This window comes from Salvelinus namaycush, unplaced genomic scaffold, assembly GCF_016432855.1.
Source record: "Salvelinus namaycush isolate Seneca unplaced genomic scaffold, SaNama_1.0 Scaffold1014, whole genome shotgun sequence".
NCBI classification, from domain to species: Eukaryota; Metazoa; Chordata; class Actinopteri; order Salmoniformes; family Salmonidae; genus Salvelinus; species Salvelinus namaycush.
In genome coordinates this window covers 73,223-93,763 of record NW_024057692.1, presented here as the reverse complement: position 1 = coordinate 93,763, position 20,541 = coordinate 73,223, and the positions used below count along the sequence as shown (strand labels likewise).

Here is a 20,541-nt window from a genome sequence, read left to right as displayed (position 1 = left end):
AAATGTCCTGTAATGTAGATACACACCTATTACTGTAATTATACTGCGATGGTCAGACTAGATACACACCTATTACTGTAATTATGCTGCGATGGTCAGACTAGATACACACCTATTACTGTAATTATACTGCGATGGTCAGACTAGATACAGACCTATTACTGTAAATGTCCTGTAATGTAGATACAGACCTATTACTGTAAATGTCCTGTAATGTAGATACAGACCTATTACTGTAAATGTCCTGTAATGTAGATACAGACCTATTACTGTAAATGTCCTGTAATGTAGATACAGACCTATTACTGTTGTTGTAATTATACTGCGATGGTCAGACTAGATACAGACCTATTACTGTTGTTGTAATTATGCTGCGATGGTCAGACTAGATACACACCTATTACTGCAATTATACTGTAATGTAGATACAGACCTATTACTGTTGTTGTAATTATACTGCGATGGTCAGACTAGATACAGACCTATTACTGTAAATTGTAATTATACTGTAAATGTCCTGTAATGTAGATACAGACCTATTACTGTTGTTGTAATTATGCTGCGATGGTCAGACTAGATATAGACCTATTACTGTTGTTGTAATTATGCTGCGATGGTCAGACTAGATACAGACCTATTACTGTAAATTGTAATTATACTGTAAATGTCCTGTAATGTAGATACAGACCTATTACTGTTGTTGTAATTATACTGCGATGGTCAGACTAGATACAGACCTATTACTGTAAATTGTAATTATACTGTAAATGTCCTGTAATGTATATACAGACCTATTACTGTAAATTGTAATTATACTGTAAATGTCCTGTAATGTATATACAGACCTATTACTGTAAATTGTAATTATACTGTAAATGTCCTGTAATGTATATACAGACCTATTACTGTTGTTGTAATTATGCTGTAAATGTCCTGTAATGTATATACAGACCTATTACTGTAAATTGTAATTATACTGTAAATGTCCTGTAATGTAGATACAGACCTATTACAGTAAATGTCCTGTAATGTAGATACAGACCTATTACTGTTGTTGTAATTATACTGCGATGGTCAGACTAGATACAGACCTATTACTGTTGTTGTAATTATACTGTAAATGTCCTGTAGTGTATAGGATCATTAGCAGGGCTATTTCACTTTATACTCATTATATATAATAAGCGTTGACCTGTCTGTCTCTGTCTGTCTGTGTCCATCTCACTGCCTCTCTGCCCCTCCCCAGGCTGCTGCATTGTGGGTAGCGTAGTCCTGGGTGTGTGTGTGTCCCTGAGTCTCACCTGAAGACTGGCAACAGTGAGTCGTCTGGCGTCATCAGAGGGCGACGCCACGGGAACCACGAAGGGACTGTCAGGGATGTGCTCCTCGTTGAAACGGATAGACACCTCATAGTCTCCTGCAACACACACCACACTTCGTTATACACACCTGTATATACACACCTTTAGATACACACACCTTTATATACACACACCTGTATATACACACACCTTTATATACACACACCTGTATATACACACACCTGTATATACACACACCTGTATATACACACACCTTTAGATACACACACCTGTATATACACACACCTTTATATACACACACCTTTATATACACACACCTGTATATACACACACCTGTATATACACACACCTGTATATACACACACCTGTATATACACACACCTGTATATACACACACCTTTATATACACACACCTTTATATACACACACCTTTATATACACACACCTGTATATACACACACCTTTATATACACACACCTGTATATACACACACCTGTATATACACACACCTGTATATACACACACCTGTATATACACACACCTGTATATACACACACCTTTATATACACACACCTGTATATACACACACCTGTATATACACACACCTGTATATACACACACCTTTATATACACACACCTTTATATACACACACCTTTATATGCACACACCTGTATATACACACACCTTTATATACACACACCTTTAGATACACACACCTGTATATACACACACCTGTATATACACACACCTTTAGATACACACACCTGTATATACACACACCTTTATATACACACACACCTTTATATACACACACACCTTTAGATACACACACCTTTAGATACACACACCTTTAGATACACACACCTTTAGATACACACACCTTTAGATACACACACCTATAGATACACACACCTATAGATACACACACCGTTATATACACACACCTTTAGATACACACACCTTTATATACACACACCTGTATATACACACACCTTTATATACACACACCTGTATATACACACACCTGTATATACACACACCTGTATATACACACACCTGTATATACACACACCTTTATATACACACACCTGTATATACACACACCTGTATATACACACACCTGTATATACACACACCTGTATATACACACACCTTTATATACACACACCTTTATATACACACACCTTTATATACACACACCTGTATATACACACACCTTTATATACACACACCTTTAGATACACACACCTGTATATACACACACCTTTATATACACACACCTTTAGATACACACACCTGTATATACACACACCTTTATATACACACACACCTTTATATACACACACACCTTTAGATACACACACCTTTAGATACACACACCTTTAGATACACACACCTTTAGATACACACACCTTTAGATACACACACCTATAGATACACACACCGTTATATACACACACCTTTAGATACACACACCTTTAGATACACACACCTTTAGATACACACACCTATAGATACACACAATGTTAGATACACACACCTGTATATACACACACCTTTAGATACACACACCTTTAGATACACACACCTTTAGATACACACACCTGTATATACACACACCTTTAGATACACACACCTTTAGATACACACACCTTTAGATACACACACCTTTAGATACACACACCTGTATATACACACACCTGTATATACACACACCTTTATATACACACACCTTTATATACACACACCTTTAGATACACACACCTTTAGATACACACACCTGTATATACACACACCTTTATATACACACACCTTTATATACACACACCTTTATATACACACACCTTTAGATACACACACCTTTAGATACACACACCTTTAGATACACACACCTTTATATACACACACCTATAGATACACACACCTTTATATACACACACCTATAGATACACACACCTTTAGATACACACACCTTTAGATACACACACCTTTAGATACACACACCTTTATATACACACACCTATAGATACACACACCTTTATATACACACACCTATAGATACACACACCTTTATATACACACACCTTTAGATATACACAATGTTAGACACACCTTTATATACACACACCTTTATATACACACACCTTTATATACACACACCTTTATATACACACACCTTTATATACACACACCTATAGATACACACACCTTTATATACACACACCTTTATATACACACACCTATAGATACACACACCTTTAGATACACACACCTATAGATACACACACCTGTATATACACACACCTTTAGATACACACACCTATAGATACACACACCTGTATATACACACACCTTTAGATACACACACCTTTAGACACACACACACCTTTATATACACACACCTATAGATACACACACCTTTAGATACACACACCTTTAGATACACACACCTTTATATACACACACCTGTATATACACACACCTTTATATACACACACCTATAGATACACACACCTTTAGATACACACACCTATAGATACACACACCTGTATATACACACACCTTTAGATACACACACCTATAGATACACACACCTGTATATACACACACCTTTAGATACACACACCTTTAGACACACACACACCTTTATATACACACACCTATAGATACACACACCTTTAGATACACACACCTTTAGATACACACACCTTTATATACACACACCTGTATATACACACACCTTTAGATACACACACCTATAGATACACACACCTTTAGATACACACACCTTTAGATACACACACCTATAGATACACACACCTTTAGATACACACACCTTTAGATACACACACCTATAGATACACACACCTTTAGATACACACACCTATAGATACACACACCTATAGATACACACACCTTTAGATACACACACCTATAGATACACACACCTTTAGATACACACAATGTTAGTCACACACACCTTTAAAATATTTGTTTTAGTATTTGATTGTCTTAGATTCAGTGACAGTGAGAGACATAAAGGTGGAGACAGAGAGAAACCGCCATCGATAAAAGACAGTACTGTGCAGCCGTCTTCATCGACCTGGCCAAGGCTTTCGACTCTGTCAATCACCATATTTTTATTGGCAGACTCAACAGCCTTGGTTTCTCAAATGACTGCCTCGCCTGGTTCACCAACTACTTCGCAGACAGAGTTCAGTGTGTCAAATCGGAGGGCATGTTGTCCGGACCTCTGGCAGTCTCTCTGGGGGTGCCACAGGGTTCAATTCTCGGGCCGACTCTTTTCTCTGTATACATCAATGATGTCGCTCTTGCTGCTGGTGATTCTCTGATCCACCTCTACGCAGACGACACCATTCTGTATACTTCTGGCTCTTCTTTGGACACTGTGTTAACTAACCTCCAGATGAGCTTCAATGCCATACAACTCTCCTTCTGTGGCCTCCAACTGCTCTTAAATGCAAGTAAACTAAATGCACGCTCTTCAGCCAATCGCTACTCGCACCTGCCCGCCCGTCCAGCATCACTACTCTGGACGGATCTGACTTAGAATATGTGGACAACTACAAATACCTAGGTGTCTGGTTAGACTGTAAACTCTCCTTCCAGACTCACATTAAGCATCTCCAATCCAAAGTTAAATCTAGAATCGGCTTCCTATTTCACAACAAAGCATCCTTCACTCATGCTGCCAAACATACCTTCGTAAAACTGACCATCCTACCGATCCTTGACTTCGGCGATGTCATTTACAGTTGAAGTCGGAAGTTTACATGGATCTTAGCCATATACATTTAAACTCAGTTTTTCACAATTCAGTTAGGATCACCACTTTATTTTAAGAATGTGAAATGTCAGAATAATAGTAGAGAGAATGATTTATTTCAGCTTTTATTTTTTTCATCACATTCCCAGTGGGTCAGAAGTTTACATACACTCAATTAGTATTTGGTAGCATTGCCTTTAAATTGTTTAACTTGGGTCAAACGTTTTGGGTAGCCTTCCACAAGCTTCCCACAATAAGTTGGGTGAATTTTGGCCCATTCCTCCTGACAAAGCTGGTGTAACTGAGTCAGGTTTGTAGGCCTCTTTGCTCGCACACGCTGTTTCAGTTCCGCCCACAAATGTTCTATAGGATTGTGGTCAGGGCTTTGTGATGGCCACTCCAATACCTTGACTTTGTTGTCCTTAAGCCATTTTGCCACAACTTTGGAAGTATGCTTGGGGTCATTGTCCATTTGGAAGACCCATTTGCGATCAAGCTTTAACTTCCTGACTGATGTCTTGAGATGTTGCTTCAATATATCCACAATTTTCCTGCCTCATGATGCCATCTATTTTGTGAAGTGCACCAGTCCCTCCTACAGCAAAGCACCCTCACAGCATGATGCTGCCACCCAATGCTTCACGGTTGGGATGGTGTTCTTCGGCTTGCAAGCATCCCCCTTTTTCCTCCAAACATAATGATGGTCATTATGGCCAAACAGTTCTATTTTTGTTTCATCAGGCCAGAGGACATTTCTCCAAAAAGTACGATCTTTGTCCCCATGTGCAGTTGCAAACTGTAGTCTGGCTTTTTTATGGCGGTTTTGGAGCAGTGGCTTCTTCCTTGCTGAGCTGCCTTTCAGGTTATGTCGATATAGGACTCGTTTTACTGTGGATATAAGTACTTTTGTACCTCTTTCCTCCAGGATCTTCACAAGGTCCTTTGTTGTTGTTCTGGGATTGATTCGCACTTTTCACACCAAAGTACGTTCATCTCTAGGAGACAGAACGTGTCTCCTTCCTGAGCGGTATGACGGCTGTGTGGTCCCATGGTGTTTATACTTGCGTACTATTGTTTGTACAGATGAACGTGGAACCTTCTGGCATTTGGAAATTGCTCCCAAGGATGAACCAGACTTGTGGAGATCTTCAAATTTTTTTCTGAGATCTTGGCTGATTTCTTTTGATTTTCCCATGATGTCCAGCAAAGAGGCACTGAGTTTGAAGGTGGGCCTTGAAATACATCCACAGGTACACCTCCAATTGATTCAAATAATGTCAATTAACCTATTAGAAGCTTCTAAAGCCATGACATCATCTTCTGGAATGTTCCAAGCTGTTTAAAGGCACAGTCAACGTAGTGTATGTAAACTTCTGACCCACTGGAATTGTGATACAGTGAATTATAAGTGAAATAATCTGTCTGTAAACAATTGTTGGAAAAATGACTTGTGTCATGCACAAAGTAGATGTCCTAACTGACTTGCCAAAACTATAGTTTGTTAACAAGAAATTTGTGGAGTGGTTGAAAAACGATTTTTTTTTATTTTTTTTTATTTTTTTATTTTTTTTCAATTTAAAGTTTTATTAAGTTTTCAATCAACCAACCAAACACATTCCACATTCACAGATGTGACTTAAAAAAATAAAAAATAATAATAAAAAATTGTTTTATATATGTATATATATATATATATATATATATACATACATACATACATACATACATACATACATACATACATACATACATACATACACACACAAATAATAATTATAACAAAATTTAAATTATAGAACTTGCAGCAGCACTATCAAGGTTCTTATTAGCTATTTCCAGCCTTAGCTGAGATGACGAGCCAATAATTAGTTTTTAGATTTTACAGCACCTTACACAACACGCATCTGCTCATCTCCCTGATTCCCCCATTCACTCTGTCCAATTTGAAATATAGTTGAGTAGTGGAGACCAGAGTCTATCAAACTTGGGCTGTCTCTTGTGGAGGTCATAAGTGAGCTTTTCAAGAGGGAGAAAGTCAACAATCTGGTCAATCCACATTTTAAATGTAGGAGAAGTATTAGAGGCCCACAATAGAAGAATACATTTCTTAGCAAAGTATGTAATGGTCATGAGCAAATTTTCTCTGTCAGGATCAAGAACAAAGTCCTGCTGGGCATTAAGAAGATAGAGACACGGGGTCATATCAAACTGTACATCTAGTATTTTCTGTGCAGCAGTATGTATAGATTGCCAAAATCTGGCAATCTCTCTACAGCTCCAAAATACATGCATATAGGTTCCACTTTCAGAGGTACATCTATTACAGTTAGGAGAAATGTCTGTTTTCATTTTATGGAGTCTCAGGGGAGTGTAATAAAATTTGTACAAAAATTTGTAATTAGATTCTTTCATTTTTACATTAGTAGAGGAGCAGTATACCCTGTCGCAAACCTCCGCCCATAACTCATCACTGATAGTCAGACCAAGGTCCTTTTCCCATATTTTTCTCAAAGGTGTAAAGGAGGATCCTCCTTTCTCAGAAAGGAGTCTATAGATATAGGATATTTTGCCTTTAATGGATTGTGCTGTGACAAGAAGGGTTTCAACTTCATTCAACTGAGTTCTAAACCTCCTCTTGGAAGTAAATGAGGAGATGACATGTCTAATTTGTAGATATTTAAAAAAATGGGATCTTGGCACATTGAATTCATTGCAGAGCTCTTGAAAGGATTTCAGTGTAGTGGTCTTCTGATGAAATAGGTCTGAAAAGGTCCTGATTCCTAGAGTATGCCAAAGATTAAAGTTGGCATCCCTCAGGGCTTTTGGCAAGTCTGGGTTGCCTACTATAGGCGAGTGAGAACATATTTGGGAGGAGATGCCCAGGTATTTCTTACAGTCCCTCCACGCTCGTAGGGTGCTGTAAATCACAAATGTTTTGGCTATGTTGCCCACTTCACTAAAGTTATTAATGAATATAGTTGAGCAATGAACCACAGGATTGGGCTTCTATCTGGATCCACGTTGACTCTTGTCTGTTTGTGATCCATGTTAGCATGTTGCGGATTTGGGCAGACCAGTAGTACAATTGAAGGGAGGGAAGGGCAAGACCACCCTTAGATTCAGGTTTCGATAGAGTGGAGAGCTTGATCCTAGGTTTTTTATTGCCCCATATAAATTTGGTGATGCTTTGGTTAATTGTTTTGAAAAAGGAAGCTGGGAGATAGCATGGGAGCATCTGAAATAAATAGTTCAGTCTAGGGAGGATGTTCATACGGATTACATTAATTCTTCCTACTAAGCTAATTGGGAGGGAGATCCAGGTTTGGAGGTTGTTCTTGATTCGATCCAGGAGTGGAAGATAATTCTCCTTGAAAAGCCTATTCAGATCTGGTGTTATGAATATCCCAAGGTATTGAAACCCCTGTGTCTTCCATTGGAATGGGCATAGTGTCTTCATAGAACTGGTGAGTGTAATATTGAGAGGGCAGACAGTGGATTTGTTAAAATTAATCTTATAACCTGAAAACGTGCCATACTGAGCAATTGTATCTAAAATGGGAGGAAGGGATTTCTCAGGGTTGGATATGTAGAGCAAGACATCATCCGCGTAAAGCGAAATCTTGTGCTGCAGGCCGCCTGCAGGAACACCCATAATACTTGGATTGCTCCTTATCAACTCTGCCAGAGGCTCCGCCCCCAACAAGTAGAGCAGGGGGGACAGCGAGCACCCTTGTCTTGTGCCCCGTCCCAAAGGGAATCTGTCAGAGTTCAGTCCGTTAGTAGTCACCATGGCATTTGGATGAGAGTATAGTGATTTGATCCATTTAATAAAGTTTGGGCCCATGTTGAACTTCTCTAAGACTGAGAACAGAAAGCTCCACTCCATCCTGTCGAACGCCTTCTCAGCATCCAGTGAAGCCAGCAGGACAGGTGTCTTCTGTGCGTTTACTTGATCAATAATATCAAAAAGACGGCGAATGTTATCAGAAGAGTATCTGTCTCTAATAAATCCCGTCTGGTCCGCTTTTATTATTTTGGGAAGAAGAGTGTTTAGTCTTTTGGCGAGCAATTTGGTAATTATTTTGTAGTCGAAATCCAACAAGCTTATGGGCCGGAAGGAGGAGCAGGATAGGGGGTCCTTGTCTTTTTTGAGCAACACTGTAATGCGAGCTGTGTGCATTGAGTCTGGGAGAACTCCGTTTTTGCAAAAATCCTCCAGCATTGGCATGAAAATAGGGCTAAGCTGGGGCCAAAAAGCTTTGTAGAACTCTCTGGGGAATCCATCTGGGCCTGGGGACTTGTTAGGTGGCATGGAGGTAATTGCCTCCAGGATCTCCTCAGGAGTGAAGGGGGAGTTGAGATCTTCTTGGTCGGTCTCTGATAGTTTAGGTAGCGAGATTCCCTCTAGGAAGGAGTGGAGTTCTGCCTCCGTGTGTTTTCTCTCAGAGGTATATAGTTTGCAGTAAAAATCATGAAAAGTTAAATTGATCTTTTTTGGATCATATGTGACCTCATCCTCTGCTGTTCGGATAGCCATAATTGTACGCTCTGACTGCTCTTTTTTTAATTGATAAGCAAGCAATCTACTAGGCCTATTGCTATACTCATGGTATTTCTGTTTAGTAAAGAAAACTTTTTTTTTAATCTCCCGAGTATAGTCCAAATTCAGTTTGGCTTTGGCTGCTTTAAGTTGACTCCAGGAGGTGCTGTCTGGGGATTGTTTATGTACTTTTTCACAGCGTTCCAGCTCCCTCTCCAGATCTAGCCTGTGTGCTTCCATTGCTTTTTTCTTAGAGGAAGCATATGCAATTAGATGACCTCTTAGTGTGGCTTTAGCAGCGTCCCACATTGTGGCCGGAGAAACAGGAGAATCTTTGTTGTCTTGTGTGTAGTTGTCTATCCATGTAGTTACCAATGTATGGAATGCTTCGTTTGATAGCATGGAGGTGTTGAATTTCCAGCTCTTTGATCTCGGGATGTTTTTGCAGAGGTCAAAGCGGAGGTGGACAAAGGCGTGATCCGAAAGCGCTATGGGTCCGATTGTACACGTGGCTGAATTTATGAAACTCTTTGGGATAAAAATGTAATCTATACGGGAGTAGGTGTTATGGACATTAGAGTAGTATGTATAGTCCATAGCTGAGCTATTAGTCTCTCTCCAGATATCTATCAGTCCCATCTCTTTAGTAAGAGAGTTCAACATCTTTGCAGATCTAGGATTTGTGGTGGTGACTTGAGATGATTTGTCTAGGGTTGGGTTCAGGGTACAATTAAAATCTCCGGCCAACACTCCAAAGGAAACACAATGCTCATTGAACAGAGTTATCATTTTCGACATAAAAGCAGGAGTATCTGTGTTAGGGGCGTATATGTTTAAGATAGTAATTGGTTGCCCATACAGTGACCCAGTTATCAAAATAAATCTCCCCTCCGGATCAGATATGTTTTTGTCAATTATGAATGGAACATTCTTATGGATAAGTATTGCTGTACCTCTACTGTTGGATTTGAAAGATGAGAAATACACCTGTCCCACCCAAGCTCTGCGGAGTTTGGCATGTTCAGCATCACAGAGGTGTGTCTCTTGCAATAGCGCGATGTCTGCTTTTTCCTTTTTTAGAGCACATAGTATCTTTTTCCGTTTTATTGCATGGCCTAGACCGTGGCAGTTCCATGTCAATAGATTTAAGGTACTAGTCATCGTCATCGAACAGTAATCGAACTTTAGTGCAAGTCATCTCTGGGTAAAGGTGGATATTAGTTACAGCTGCGTTCACATAAAAGGAAAATAAATGGTTTACATAAAATAACAATCTCTGAACACCCCAGCCGAGTTCCCAAACAACTCGACATATCCCGTTGGATCTATTACCTCCCCGCTCAGTCACAATTCTGTGTTCCAACAAAAAAAAAGACCGGGAACAGTTAGCAACGCACAACGTCTCCCCCTCCCCACCAAAGAAATGCCTCATCCTCTCCGCCCGCATTGAGTAACTGACAACGTAGCCCCCGTCCAGACCACATTAAAAAAGGGAGAAAATAAAATCAATAGCCCAGCCTACATACAGTAGGCCTAGGTTATAATATGGGGCCTATCCCTCTCAGCTAAAGGAACATAAATATAGATTGGACGGCTATAATGAAATTTAGCAGGGCGGTGGGTCTTTGGATATCGGCTATATGTTGTCTTACCTCCTTTAGTAATAACAGTAATCGCATTTAGTCAATGGTCCATTTCTCATTGACCGGGGTTGTCTTTCAAAAAACGTTTTGCCTCTTCGGGAGTTTTGAAGTGTCGCAGGGCTCCTTGGTGAAGAATCCTGAGCTCGTTTGGGTATTTGAATCCCCTAAAGATGCCTCGGTCAATGGAGCATTTCTTCACCTCGTCAAACTCTCGGCGCTTTCGGCGTATTCCAGCTGACAGGTCCTGGAGTAAGGTGAGTTTGGCGTTTCCCACTGTAATGGTGTTGGTTTTCCAGCTGACAGGTCCTGGAGTAAAGTGAGTTTGGCGTTTCCCACTGTAATGGTGTTGGTTTTCGCCGCCTGTAGGACTCGTTCCTTGTCGGTGAATCTCAGGAAACGTATGGTGATTGGGCGCGGTGGTTGTCTGGCTGCTGGTGGGGGCCTCAGTGCTCGGTGAGCTCTCTCGAGTTCTATGGGCCTGTCGGTGGACAGGTGGAGCCACTCGGGAAGTTTGTCTTGCAGGTAGCGGATCAGTGGCATGTTTCCCTCTTCTTTTTCGCCCAGATTTAATAGAACACAATTATTCCTTCGCCCCCTGTTTTCCAGGTCCTCTGTTTTCTCTTCCAGCTGCTCTATTTTTTTTTTAGCATATGCTATTGTTTCCATGGCGTCTGTCAATAAGTTTTCCGTGGATAGGATTCGCCCCTCTGCCTCGTCCAGGCGCCCCGCGTTTATGGTTATCTTGTTGTTTATGTCAGGCAAAGCATTTTCCAGGATTGTCACCTTGCCCCCTATCGCACTGAGCTGAGCGTTAATGGCATCTAGTTTAGTGTTGAGTTCTGTACGTTGGGATCTCAGCTCAGAAAAGATGTCTTCGACAGAGTGCGAGGTTGGCATTCGTTGGGCCTCGGGGGGGGACGGGTCCTCTTTCTCCTGGCTAATGGCGCTAGCTTTTTCTGAAGCTAGCTGCTTCTTAGAGGCTTTTTCCGTCGCTAGTACTCGAGTCCGGGTAAAAATGTCACCTGTAGTGTTGCCTTTTGAAGCCGCCATGACTTTTTGACTAAAGCTAAATGAGTTTAAACTTGAAGTGGAGGTAAGATTAGGAATTGGAAACTACTTGTGCGGAGCTCCTAGTTCATGCGGCCATCTCGTTCAAGGGTCACGTCGAAAAACGAGTTTTAATGACTCCAACCTAAGTGTATGTAAACTTCCGACTTCAACTGTATAAAATAGCCTCCAATACTCTACTCAGGAAATTGGATGCAGTCTATCACAGTACCATCCGTTTTGTCACCAAAGCCCCATATACTACCCACCACTGAGCCCTGTATGCTCTCGTTGGCTGGCTCTCGCTTCATATTCGTCACATAGCCCATCCAACTACTTCATCCCCATACTGTATTCATTTATTTATCTTGCTCCTTTGCATCCCAGTATCTCTACTTGCACATTTATCTTCTGCACATCTATCACTCCAGTGTTTAATTGCTATATTGTAATTATTTCGCCACTACGGCCTATTTATTGCTTTACCTCCCTAATCTTACCTCATTTGCACACAATGTATATATTTTTTTTTTCTTCTATTGTGTTATTGACTTTACGTTGTTTTATTCCATGTGTAACTCTGTGTTGTTGTTTGTGTCTCACTGCTTTGCTTTATCTTGGCCAGGTCGCAGTTGTAAATGAGAACTTGTTCTCAACTAGCTTACCTGGTTAAACAAAGGTGAAATACATTTAAAAAATGTCCCTAGGGTGGTCTGTAGTCTGACCCCGGATCATGCCAATGCTAATGTTGATTATGATCACTGTGCTTAACATACACACACACCTGACTCCTGGACCATGTAGGATACTCCACTGGATCCGTCCTTGCGGTCCTCGAAGGTGATCTCTGCTTTACTGGGCCCCTCCACCGCGATGCTGAGACCCCCTGCACCTGCCTCCCGCGTCCAGATACTGAACTCAGCTACACACACACACACACACACACACACACACACACACACACACACACCAAAGGCAATTTTTTATATTATTTTATTTTTATATTATAATTATACCAACACACACACACTGTCAGTGGTGTTAACTAGTACTGTACAATTATACCAACACACACACACTGTCAGTGGTGTTAACTAGTACTGTATAATTATACCAACACACACACACTGTCAGTGGTGTTAACTAGTACTGTATAATTATACCAACACACACACACTGTCAGTGGTGTTAACTAGTACTGTATAATTATACCAACACACACACTGTCAGTGGTGTTAACTAGTACTGTATAATTATACCAACACACACACTGTCAGTGGTGTTAACTAGTACTTTATAATTATACCAACACACACACACTGTCAGTGGTGTTAACTAGTACTGTATAATTATACCAACACACACACTGTCAGTGGTGTTAACTAGTACTGTATAATTATACCAACACACACACTGTCAGTGGTGTTAACTAGTACTATATAATTATACCAACACACACACTGTCAGTGGTGTTAACTAGTACTGTATAATTATACCAACACACACACTGTCAGTGGTGTTAACTAGTACTGTATAATTATACCAACACACACACACTGTCAGTGGTGTTAACTAGTACTGTATAATTATACCAACACACACACACTGTCAGTGGTGTTAACTAGTACTGTATAATTATACCAACACACACACAGTCAGTGGTGTTAACTAGTACTGTATAATTATACCAACACACACACTGTCAGTGGTGTTAACTAGTACTGTATAATTATACCAACACACACACTGTCAGTGGTGTTAACTAGTACTGTATAATTATACCAACACACACACTGTCAGTGGTGTTAACTAGTACTGTATAATTATACCAACACACACACACTGTCAGTGGTGTTAACTAGTACTGTATAATTATACCAACACACACACTGTCAGTGGTGTTAACTAGTACTGTATAATTATACCAACACACACACTGTCAGTGGTGTTAACTAGTACTGTATAATTATACCAACACACACACTGTCAGTGGTGTTAACTAGTACTGTATAATTATACCAACACACACACTGTCAGTGGTGTTAACTAGTACTGTATAATTATACCAACACACACACATACCTGGTACTCCAACCTCTGCTCTCTCCAGCCCGGGCCCCCCAGCGCGGACCTTGTGGACTCCTCCTTCTCCCAGGGGCCCCACAGTGAACTGGAAGGGGCTGCCGGGCACGTGCACGCCCGCGTACTTCACACACACTGTGTGCACGCCGGTCTCCGTGGGAACAAAGCGGATGCAGTAGGTGTTGTTCTCTCCCTCCATGATGTCAGCTTCCTGGACCTGACCAGACGGACTGGTCACCTGGGCCACCATGTCTGCTATGCTGATCTCTGTTAACACACACACAGGGTTAACAGTCTCCTGGACCTGACCAGACGGACTGGTCACCTGGGCCACCATGTCTGCTATGCTGATCTCTGTTAACACACACAGGGTTAACAGCCTCCTGGACCTGACCAGACGGACTGGTCACCTGGGCCACCATGTCTGCTATGCTGATCTCTGTTAACACACACAGGGTTAACAGCCTCCTGGACCTGACCAGACGGACTGGTCACCTGGGCCACCATGTCTGCTATGCTGATCTCTGTTAACACACACAGGGTTAACAGTCTCCTGGACCTGACCAGACGGACTGGTCACCTGGGCCACCATGTCTGCTATGCTGATCTCTGTTAACACACACAGGGTTAACAGCCTCCTGGACCTGACCAGACGGACTGGTCACCTGGGCCACCATGTCTGCTATGCTGATCTCTGTTAACACACACAGGGTTAACAGTCTCCTGGACCTGACCAGACGGACTGGTCACCTGGGCCACCATGTCTGCTATGCTGATCTCTGTTAACACACACAGGGTTAACAGTCTCCTGGACCTGACCAGACGGACTGGTCACCTGGGCCACCATGTCTGCTATGCTGATCTCTGTTAACACACACAGGGTTAACAGTCTCCTGGACCTGACCAGACGGACTGGTCACCTGGGCCACCATGTCTGCTATGCTGATCTCTGTTAACACACACAGGGTTAACAGTCTCCTGGACCTGACCAGACGGACTGGTCACCTGGGCCACCATGTCTGCTATGCTGATCTCTGTTAACACACACAGGGTTAACAGTCTCCTGGACCTGACCAGACGGACTGGTCACCTGGGCCACCATGTCTGCTATGCTGATCTCTGTTAACACACACAGGGTTAACAGTCTCCTGGACCTGACCAGACGGACTGGTCACCTGGGCCACCATGTCTGCTATGCTGATCTCTGTTAATACACACAGGGTTAACAGCCTCCTGGACCTGACCAGACGGACTGGTCACCTGGGCCACCATGTCTGCTATGCTGATCTCTGTTAACACACACAGGGTTAACAGCTTCCTGGACCTGACCAGACGGACTGGTCACCTGACCCACCATGTCTGCTATGCTGATCTCTGTTAACACACACAGGGTTAACAGTCTCCTGGACCTGACCAGACGGACTGGTCACCTGGGCCACCATGTCTGCTATGCTGATCTCTGTTAATACACACAGGGTTAACAGTCTCCTGGACCTGACCAGACGGACTGGTCACCTGGGCCACCATGTCTGCTATGCTGATCTCTGTTAATACACACAGGGTTAACAGCCTCCTGGACCTGACCAGACGGACTGGTCACCTGGGCCACCATGTCTGCTATGCTGATCTCTGTTAACACACACAGGGTTAACAGTCTCCTGGACCTGACCAGACGGACTGGTCACCTGGGCCACCATGTCTGCTATGCTGATCTCTGTTAACACACACAGGGTTAACAGCTTCCTGGACCTGACCAGACGGACTGGTCACCTGGGCCACCATGTCTGCTATGCTGATCTCTGTTAACACACACAGGGTTAACAGCTTCCTGGACCTGACCAGACGGACTGGTCACCTGGGCCACCATGTCTGCTATGCTGATCTCTGTTAACACACACAGGGTTAACAGCCTCCTGGACCTGACCAGACGGACTGGTCACCTGGGCCACCATGTCTGCTATGCTGATCTCTGTTAACACACACAGGGTTAACAGTCTCCTGGACCTGACCAGACGGACTGGTCACCTGGGCCACCATGTCTGCTATGCTGATCTCTGTTAACACACACAGGGTTAACAGTCTCCTGGACCTGACCAGACGGACTGGTCACCTGGGCCACCATGTCTGCTATGCTGATCTCTGTTAACACACACAGGGTTAACAGCCTCCTGGACCTGACCAGACGGACTGGTCACCTGGGCCACCATGTCTGCTATGCTGATCTCTGTTAACACACACAGGGTTAACAGTCTCCTGGACCTGACCAGACGGACTGGTCACCTGGGCCACCATGTCTGCTATGCTGATCTCTGTTAACACACACAGGGTTAACAGCCTCCTGGACCTGACCAGACGGACTGGTCACCTGGGCCACCATGTCTGCTATGCTGATCTCTGTTAACACACACAGGGTTAACAGTCTCCTGGACCTGACCAGACGGACTGGTCACCTGGGCCACCATGTCTGCTATGCTGATCTCTGTTAACACACACACAGGGTTAACAGTCTCCTGGACCTGACCAGACGGACTGGTCACCTGGGCCACCATGTCTGCTATGCTGATCTCTGTTAACACACACAGGGTTAACAGCCTCCTGGACCTGACCAGACGGACTGGTCACCTGGGCCACCATGTCTGCTATGCTGATCTCTGTTAACACACACAGGGTTAACAGCTTCCTGGACCTGACCAGACGGACTGGTCACCTGGGCCACCATGTCTGCTATGCTGATCTCTGTTAACACACACAGGGTTAACAGTCTCCTGGACCTGACCAGACGGACTGGTCACCTGGGCCACCATGTCTGCTATGCTGATCTCTGTTAACACACACAGGGTTAACAGTCTCCTGGACCTGACCAGACGGACTGGTCACCTGGGCCACCATGTCTGCTATGCTGATCTCTGTTAACACACACAGGGTTAACAGTCTCCTGGACCTGACCAGACGGACTGGTCACCTGGGCCACCATGTCTGCTATGCTGATCTCTGTTAACACACACAGGGTTAACAGCCTCCTGGACCTGACCAGACGGACTGGTCACCTGGGCCACCATGTCTGCTATGCTGATCTCTGTTAACACACACAGGGTTAACAGTCTCCTGGACCTGACCAGACGGACTGGTCACCTGGGCCACCATGTCTGCTATGCTGATCTCTGTTAACACACACAGGGTTAACAGTCTCCTGGACCTGACCAGACGGACTGGTCACCTGGGCCACCATGTCTGCTATGCTGATCTCTGTTAACACACACAGGGTTAACAGTCTCCTGGACCTGACCAGACGGACTGGTCACCTGGGCCACCATGTCTGCTATGCTGATCTCTGTTAACACACACAGGGTTAACAGCCTCCTGGACCTGACCAGACGGACTGGTCACCTGGGCCACCATGTCTGCTATGCTGATCTCTGTTAACACACACAGGGTTAACAGTCTCCTGGACCTGACCAGACGGACTGGTCACCTGGGCCACCATGTCTGCTATGCTGATCTCTGTTAACACACACAGGGTTAACAGTCTCCTGGACCTGACCAGACGGACTGGTCACCTGGGCCACCATGTCTGCTATGCTGATCTCTGTTAACACACACAGGGTTAACAGTCTCCTGGACCTGACCAGACGGACTGGTCACCTGGGCCACCATGTCTGCTATGCTGATCTCTGTTAACACACACAGGGTTAACAGTCTCCTGGACCTGACCAGACGGACTGGTCACCTGGGCCACCATGTCTGCTATGCTGATCTCTGTTAACACACACAGGGTTAACAGCCTCCTGGACCTGACCAGACGGACTGGTCACCTGGGCCACCATGTCTGCTATGCTGATCTCTGTTAATACACACAGGGTTAACAGCCTCCTGGACCTGACCAGACGGACTGGTCACCTGACCCACCATGTCTGCTATGCTGATCTCTGTTAATACACACAGGGTTAACAGCCTCCTGGACCTGACCAGACGGACTGGTCACCTGGGCCACCATGTCTGCTATGCTGATCTCTGTTAACACACACAGGGTTAACAGTCTCCTGGACCTGACCAGACGGACTGGTCACCTGGGCCACCATGTCTGCTATGCTGATCTCTGTTAACACACACAGGGTTAACAGTCTCCTGGACCTGACCAGACGGACTGGTCACCTGGGCCACCATGTCTGCTATGCTGATCTCTGTTAATACACACAGGGTTAACAGTCTCCTGGACCTGACCAGACTGGTCACCTGACCCACCATGTCTGCTATGCTGATCTCTGTTAACACACACACACAGGGTTAACAGTCTCCTGGACCTGACCAGACTGGTCACCTGACCCACCATGTCTGCTATGCTGATCTCTGTTAACACACACAGGGTTAACAGCCTCCTGGACCTGACCAGACGGACTGGTCACCTGGGCCACCATGTCTGCTATGCTGATCTCTGTTAACACACACAGGGTTAACAGCTTCCTGGACCTGACCAGACGGACTGGTCACCTGGGCCACCATGTCTGCTATGCTGATCTCTGTTAATACACACAGGGTTAACAGCCTCCTGGACCTGACCAGACGGACTGGTCACCTGGGCCACCATGTCTGCTATGCTGATCTCTGTTAATACACACAGGGTTAACAGCTTCCTGGACCTGACCAGACGGACTGGTCACCTGGGCCACCATGTCTGCTATGCTGATCTCTGTTAACACACACACAGGGTTAACAGCCTCCTGGACCTGACCAGACGGACTGGTCACCTGGGCCACCATGTCTGCTATGCTGATCTCTGTTAACACACACAGGGTTAACAGCTTCCTGGACCTGACCAGACGGACTGGTCACCTGGGCCACCATGTCTGCTATGCTGATCTCTGTTAACACACACAGGGTTAACAGCTTCCTGGACCTGACCAGACGGACTGGTCACCTGGGCCACCATGTCTGCTATGCTGATCTCTGTTAACACACACAGGGTTAACAGTCTCCTGGACCTGACCAGACGGACTGGTCACCTGGGCCACCATGTCTGCTATGCTGATCTCTGTTAACACACACAGGGTTAACAGCCTCCTGGACCTGACCAGACGGACTGGTCACCTGGGCCACCATGTCTGCTATGCTGATCTCTGTTAACACACACAGGGTTAACAGCCTCCTGGACCTGACCAGACGGACTGGTCACCTGGGCCACCATGTCTGCTATGTTGATCTCTGTTAACACACACAGGGTTAACAGTCTCCTGGACCTGACCAGACGGACTGGTCACCTGGGCCACCATGTCTGCTATGCTGATCTCTGTTAACACACACAGGGTTAACAGTCTCCTGGACCTGACCAGACGGACTGGTCACCTGGGCCACCATGTCTGCTATGCTGATCTCTGTTAACACACACAGGGTTAACAGTCTCCTGGACCTGACCAGACGGACTGGTCACCTGGGCCACCATGTCTGCTATGCTGATCTCTGTTAACACACACAGGGTTAACAGCTTCCTGGACCTGACCAGACGGACTGGTCACCTGGGCCACCATGTCTGCTATGCTGATCTCTGTTAACACACACAGGGTTAACAGCTTCCTGGACCTGACCAGACGGACTGGTCACCTGGGCCACCATGTCTGCTATGCTGATCTCTGTTAACACACACAGGGTTAACAGCTTCCTGGACCTGACCAGACGGACTGGTCACCTGGGCCACCATGTCTGCTATGCTGATCTCTGTTAACACACACAGGGTTAACAGCTTCCTGGACCTGACCAGACGGACTGGTCACCTGGGCCACCATGTCTGCTATGCTGATCTCTGTTAACACACACAGGGTTAACAGTCTCCTGGACCTGACCAGACGGACTGGTCACCTGGGCCACCATGTCTGCTATGCTGATCTCTGTTAACACACACAGGGTTAACAGCCTCCTGGACCTGACCAGACGGACTGGTCACCTGGGCCACCATGTCTGCTATGCTGATCTCTGTTAACACACACAGGGTTAACAGCCTCCTGGACCTGACCAGACGGACTGGTCACCTGGGCCACCATGTCTGCTATGTTGATCTCTGTTAACACACACAGGGTTAACAGTCTCCTGGACCTGACCAGACGGACTGGTCACCTGGGCCACCATGT

General features: G+C 44.4%; 1 pseudogene; it reads right to left on the bottom strand.

Annotated features, from left to right (window-relative positions):
• Positions 1-1,301: 1,301 nt before the first annotated feature.
• The window catches only part of LOC120035298, an 85,663-nt pseudogene continuing 66,423 nt past the window's right edge, over positions 1,302-20,541 (bottom strand).